We start from the raw sequence: 7,711 nt of genomic DNA on the forward strand, positions 1-7,711 counted from the left end.
TGCGTGTCGTTTTCTTTACGTTTTCTGACTAAAAGCAACCAAAAAGCCATTTTAAAGTGGTTAAGCAAATAATAATAATCGGCAGGGATCCCTGTGCCTCCTCTATTTTAAAAACCACGAGCCACTACTGCTAATATGTACTTTTAAGCTACTAACATGCACCCTTTAGGGGTAACGAAGGTACAAAAGTGTACATTTTGAAAGGAGACCACCCCAGTGATAGCTTTTGTACCCTTTTTTCTGAAAGTGCAGAGCCTATTGGTGGTCACAGAGAAATTTTCCTGGACACCAATTTCAGTGTATATTCAATGCATTTCATGAATCTAATCAGATGTGATTATATAGGATATATCTGCACTGCTGACCCTGTGAGGGCTGACCCTCATCCAATTTCTTCTCCATGCAGCTTTGGATGATCACAAAGCCACCCACTCCATTAGTCTCTGCACAGCTTCTTTGACTGAACCCACTTTGTGAACCAGATTTGTGGTTTCAGAACATGCTCCCTCTCTCTGTACAGAACTTTATGTAATCGGTCTCTATGACTCAATTAGGAGCACATGGTACAGAATTTTATCATGGGATAGAAGTTTAAGATGAAATGCATGTGGCCTTTCTTGAGGAGTGTTTTTTGTTTCTTGCAACCCTCCCATACAAGCCACATTTGTGGAGAATTTGTGATATTAAATTAAAATTCCTGCAACTGCTTCGGAGTTGCTGTCGGCCTCTTGGTCGCCTCTCTGACCAGTTTCCTCCTGGCTCTTTCATCCAGTTTGGAGCGACGTCCTGATCCAGGGAGAGTCTGTGTGGTACCAAATACCTTCCACTTCTCAATAATAGACTTCACTGTGCTTCTAGCCATTGATAAAGCCTTTGAAATTTGTTTGTATCCATCTCGTGACTTGTGCCTGTCCACAACTTTATCCCAGAGATCTTGGCTCTTTCATCCAGTTTGGAGCGACGTCCTGATCCAGGGAGAGTCTGTGTGGTACCAAATACCTTCCACTTCTCAATAATAGACTTCACTGTGCTTCTAGCCATTGATAAAGCCTTTGAAATTTGTTTGTATCCATCTCGTGACTTGTGCCTGTCCACAACTTTATCCTGGAGATCTTTTAACAGTGCCGTGCCACACATAGTTGATTGTTTGACTCAGTTGCACTACCAAGGACTGAAATGCTCCAGGAAAGCTCTTTTCATGCTAAGCTAATCAAAATGAGCACAGCTGATCACAGTTGAAAGTCAAATGGCTTTGTGTGCCATTGAGAAGGTGATTAACTACACCTGATTGAGTTTACAAGTCATTTTAGGAGGGGGGTGATCCTTTTTCCAAATCAGTGATTCTGTTTATTTTATTTTTTTTCCTCACATGTTGGTGTTATATCTTTCACTTGGATGTTAGAAGCTGCACCGAGTAAATACAGCTGAATAAAACAAAAACTGTGATTCTTTTCTATACCCACTGTATTTCCGTGTCTTCTCTCTTCCAATCATTTCTCTCCCTCAATTCTTTCTGCAAAAACAAAGTATCGCATTTTATACTTATTTTCATGACAATTTATAACAGTACAAATTTTCTGCAAAAGCATCATAAAATATTTTAATTAATGTATTTATTGCATTTAAGAACACTGAACATGATAAAAAAAAAGAATAAAAAGTAGTTTAACACATCTTATTTAATTACTTAAAATGCTTCTTAAAGAGACCTTGTCCTCTTGTGTGACATCAAAGGATGTTTCAGCCTTGTGTCAGTTTATGACCGTGCTATTCCTAGCTAACCTGTCATTAGCACACATAATTTTCGCACACATAATAATAATTTTTTTGTAGTTTAACATACAGTTTTTAATAAAAAATATATATAATTTAGGGGTGTCGCACCAAAGGACAACAAAACGTAACAATTTTATAGTGGTTCCAAAAAAGTTAAATATTTGAACAATTCTGAGACAAAACCTACTATATTAACATAACATGGGCTTCACAGGGGGCTTCAGTAACATGACCTTGAATGGGGTCCTTCAACTAAAGTTGTCCATGGAATCGCCTAATTTAAAATCAGGATATGGTGTCACAATGGAGGACATGGTTTTCTGTGAGAATGTACCAAGTTTCTACGCTTTTAGAATTATATGGATTACATTTTTTTTTATTGCCATTTACTAAAATAGACACTTGTAAAATTATGCCAGAGGAATTTATTACAATTTATATGCTTTTCTTTTTCATTTATGAAAGTTTCAATTTATTGAACCATGCTTGAGAGAGTGAAAATGCCATGTCATGTCAACAACCCAAATTCATTGTTCTATCCCAGTTTTATCACTGCTAGTTCTTTGTTCTTTCCAACGTTTAGTTACACAAAGCACTTAATGGACTGTGTGCTCATGAACACTTTGCATGTCAGTACTGATTATAAGAAAACATCTGGAAAGAAGTTGTTTGCACTCATTGGATGGAGAACATGCTGTCCAGATGTAAGACACTAACAAACCAAAGCCTGTGGGCAGCAGCTTGTCCGTTTAGTCCTTTCTGAACCAGGCCTTCATGACGCAAAGACCACATCATGTGAGCAAGGTTAGGCTGAGTGGCTACGTAAGAAGAGTGAAACACTTAATAAAAACATTTAATGATGCTATGTGCAACGTTACAGGAAAGAGACTTGAAGTGATTATGTGGACTTACTGAATTTTAGTCAAACAATATTTTGCCTACTTGTTTAAAAAAATGCTTTTGAAAATGGTGGGTGTGGAAGTTTCAGCTTATTATTTAGTTGCACAGACAGAACTGAATGCATAACAGATGTCTTATTAATGCTGTTGCTCTTCCACAGTAGCGGCTCATTATCAAAAATATGCAGCCTCTTTCTCGGAGTTGTGCAATCTAGTGTTTTCGGTTGTAAATGTCTGTTACATTGGCTGTGTATATGTGGCCTGTTTGTTCCAGATGTCTCCGGCTGAGACTCGAATACAGCTGTAATCCCATGGCCTACTTCTCATGGGGTTGGAGGCCCATGATCACGTGACTGTAAAGACACACTGTGCCTCCGCTGTCTGAGCGCTTTATCCCTGCGTCTGGTGTGAAATACTCATTTAGACCTAAACACTCTCTTGAACACATTTATTTTCACACCATTTAATCAGTTCTGCAGAGGGTAAGGTATCACTGGAACATGTCAGCAGCATTGACCGCTAGTCATTTGTGATGTGTTTTTACTTTTCCCTGGAGATATCTATGGACGTCACAGGAGCGGTAGATAAAATTAGACCCCATTTCCTGTCTTGAGTGAGTGATAGCTTTTGGCCAGCTTTTCCTCGCTGATACTGCATACATTTATAGCTGCTCCAACCTGTGGAAAGGTCTTACAATGGAAAATGTGCACAAGTGATGCTTTGCATCTGGAGTAGAACATGCAAAAGAACATGTGCAGTTTTATGATCCTACAGGACATGTGAGTCAAGCCTGTTTTTTTGAAGGATTATCCTGTTACGTTTATTATAACACTGAAAAAAGACATGCAGCAGTGAGGTCTGAAATATCCGAGACATTCGTGTGTTAATTAACATGTTTTATAGGCTGGATTATGTGAGTTGTTTGATGTTTATATATGTTCAAAATGTAAATTTGAAACTTGCAATATTTTACAGTACTGTAAACGCATTTAAAGTACACACATTTCTGATTAAAGATAACTCTTCATCTGTTTAAAGATACTGATGTATGGATTATCTAATTAAAATTTAATATCTTTATCCATTAATGCCATTATAGTTTTAAAAAATTCACTTATTTTTTTATTTAATTTTGTATTGTGATTTTCAGTTTAAGCTTATGTTCAGTTAGTTTCATTTATTGTTTATATATTTTTATAATTATTAAAATCATTCAATCTGTCTACGAATGACGTGATGCTAATAAATGCAATTGGTGAACTATGGCTGCTTGTTTTAAATCAGACAATGGCTTAATTCAGTCAGACATCTAAATCTTGATCTAAAAGTCATTTTCTCTGTCATTATATTGAGTTTTATCCGTATTTTAGGGCATATTTACAATTTTAGTTTAGTTTTGGTTCTTTGCAAAGTCCCATTTATTTATTTATTTTTTTGGCTGCTTGTTTTTGTCTCAGTAATATCTTCTGTAATCAGTAACGGCTGTGTATTATCTAAATTGTTTTCACTGAGGGGCCAGACAACAAGAGCCACATGACTGTGTCCGGCTGGCGATGGACTCAAAAATCAATCTGGAAAGTTCAGTTAAATCAGAGGCTTAATTCAGTCAGACATCTAAATCTTGATCTAAAAGTCATTTTCTCTGTCATTATATTGAGTTTTATCCGTATTTTAGGGCACATTTACAATTTTAGTTTAGTTTTGGTTCTTTGCAAAGTCCCATTTATTTATTTATTTTTTGGCTGCTTGTTTTTGTCTCAGTAATATCTTCTGTAATCAGTAACGGCTGTGTATTATCTAAATTGTTTTCACTGAGGGGCCAGACAACAAGAGCCACATGACTGTGTCCGGCTGGCGATGGACTCAAAAATCAATCTGGAAAGTTCAGCCGAGCCTGGAAAATCTTTTGAACTTTCATTCTTTTTTCCACACAACAATAACCTCATCTGGATGCAGGAAACCCCTCTATGCCCGAAGTGTGCTCCCCTCCTCTCAGATATGTGCTGATTGGGGCCAAACTATCGTCAGACGCTGGGACCACAGGGGAGCCCCACCTGGAAACAGGCACTTCTACGTATAAACTGATTCCACCAACTGTTTTCACTCCACAGATGAGTGCCTTTCCCTGTAGATGTTTAATGTTATATTGCAAATACTTCCAGTGGCTTTGAACATTTAATTGAAACATATTATAACATAGCTGTGGGAGCCAATTTGCCTTTTGTTTGCTTGGTTTAAAGCCCCAACGCTAAGTATTATAATGGTAAATTAATATCATAAATGATGCTTAAAATCTTTCAGCTTGTTGAAGAAAGATGTGTTATTACTTTTTTAAGCAATCAGACTTACAATTTCACCTAGCACATGATCTTACAGGTGCAAAAATTTTCATTGAAGGAGTGACCAAAGGAATTTCTATCGACCAGAATATCATAGTGTCACGGAGTCACCAGCCACGCCAGATCCTGCAGCACCACCCATACGTTCACAGTCCCCGGAATTCTGATTCGCTGCACCTGCCCACACTCATCAAGTCACCCTTTATAAGCAGTCACTATGCACTCCACCATTGTCTGCTCTTGTTGTTACCCTTGCACAACTTACCTTGCTACCTACCTGCGCTACTTACCTGCATCTATCCTCCATCCGTCATTCCTCATCATCCTATTGTGCTATCACTGGGGTGGACTCTTAAGACCTTACCATTACTCACCTGTTTCTGAGCTAAGTCTGCATTGCTCATCCATTTGTCTTTTCTATTCCATTGTCAATAAACACTTTATCCGTGGAAGCTCCCATCTTGTGTCTCTCTGTCTTGCTAACAGAAGACCAGACCAACAATGCAACGACAAACAGAACCGTCAACAAACCCTAACCCAGATCCCCTTGCTGAATTCATGGAAACCATTCGTTAGCCACTATTGCCTCTCACCTCTCTTTCACCATCTGCCTCCGCCGGTCCCATGGCCCGTCCAGCGACATATTCCGGTAAGGTGGAGGAATGCAGCGGCTTTCTACTTAAATGTTCTCTCTTTTTTTAAATGCAGCCCAAGTTGTTTACCAGTGACTGAGCCAAAATCGCCTACATCATCTCGCTCCTGTTGTGATGCGCCCTTCAATGGGCAAGAGCCATATGGAATGCCAGCGGCCCAGTAACTTCCTCTCTCATGGCATTTGAGAGATGGTGACCCATTTCAAGGAGGTCTTCCGCCAGACAACAACTACCTTATCTGTACAGGACCAACTTTTCCGGCTTTGCCAAGGTAGTTCCTCTGTGAGCAAAACACTCTCCAATTCCGTACACTGGTGAATATCAGCAGCTGGAACAAAACCTCACTCATAACCGCCTTCTGGCAGGGGCTCAATCATAACATTCGTCTTCAGATGGTCATTTATGATGATGTTGTGGGGCTAGAGGACTTTATTCAATGGGCAATCCGCATCTCACAGCGCATGTCGGTGTGTGACCTGGATTAATCAGCTGCATTCCCTCTATCCACCACTCCATCTGTCGCCCTTCTAGCACCCAAACTTATGCAAGTGGATACGTATCATCTGTCCCATGCGGAGCATCAGAGGAGGATTGGCAATCGACTGTGTCTATACTGTGGAGCTAGTGGTCACCTAATATCCTCCTGTCCTGTCCATCCACCTTGCCTAGCGGTGAGTACAGTTCAAGTTCAACCTATGATTGCTCGTTTCAGCGCAAGCCCTTATTGACTCTGGTTCCACGGGGAACTTCATCTCCCTAAACCTTCTGCGTAAACTTCAACTCAAGAGAAAATCCTGTGCTCAACCCCTTCACATTCACACCATCCTGGGAACGCCGCTGGGCCGTGGATGCATCAGTTACTGCTCACCCACAGTCACACTCCGCATCGGGAATCTCCATCAGGAGCACATCTCCTACTGCTGGAGGGCACAACCACTGACATCATCCTGGTACGCCCGTGGATGACACAGCACTCACCCATCGTGGATTGGAATACGGGAGAGATTCTGCAGTGGGGTGAGCGCTGCCATCAAAACTGTCTTTCACCTATTCTGAGACCTTCCAGATCTCCGCCTAGATCTCATCTCTCCATTTCCTGCAGGACTGTAAGCCTTGGATCCACCACTGCTGAGAGTTCAGAAACCACCAAAGCTCATGAAATTCCCCACGAATACCGGGCGTTCCAGGATGTATTAACCAAGCAGGCAGCCACACACTTACCACCTCTTTGGCCATGGGACTGCGCCATTGACCTGCTGCCTGGGGCAACTTTACCCAAGGGTAAGATCTACCCACTTGTCCATCCTGAAACAGAAGGCCAAGGGGGAATATATTGAAGAGGCTCTCAAACAAAAATTAATCTGCCCATCCACTTCTCCAGCTGTGTCCAGCTTCTTCTTTGTCTGCAAAAAGGATGGAAACTTGCGGCCCTGCATTGATTACTGTGTGTTGAACTCTCAGACCATCAAATACTGCTACCCACTTCCTCTGGTCCCTGCCGCACTTGAGCAGCTGCATGGAGCCCACATATTTTCCAAACTGGACCTGTGTAGCACGTCCTCATTCGGATGCACGAGGGTGATGAATGGAAGACCGCCTTTATAACACCTTCAGGCCACTATGAATATCAGGTCATGCCGTATGGCCTTTCCAACTCACCCTCAGTGTTCCAGGGATTCATGAATGAGGTGTTCCATTGAGTTCCTCCATCAATTGTATACCTACGTGATTTTATACATTGATGGCATCCTCATCTCCTCCCAGAACCTGGCTGAACACCATGTGGAACAGGTCCTCCAAAGCTGAGGGATCACCATTTTTACCTCAAGTTAGAGTTCCATCAAGACAAGATCCAGATCCTCAGGTATGTCTTTGGCCATCATGGCATTTATATGGACCAGAGGAAGGTACAGGCTGTAAAGGACTGGCCTCAACCTACCTCCATCAAAGAACTTCAAAGATTCCTAGGATTTGTTAATTTCTACCGTCGGTTCATTGTCAATTTCAGCCAGATCTGCACTTCAATCACCTCCCTTCTGTAAAA

This window comes from Sinocyclocheilus rhinocerous, unplaced genomic scaffold (genome assembly GCF_001515625.1).
Source record: "Sinocyclocheilus rhinocerous isolate Xijiao unplaced genomic scaffold, SAMN03320098_v1.1 scaffold324, whole genome shotgun sequence".
Lineage (NCBI taxonomy): Eukaryota > Metazoa > Chordata > Actinopteri > Cypriniformes > Cyprinidae > Sinocyclocheilus > Sinocyclocheilus rhinocerous.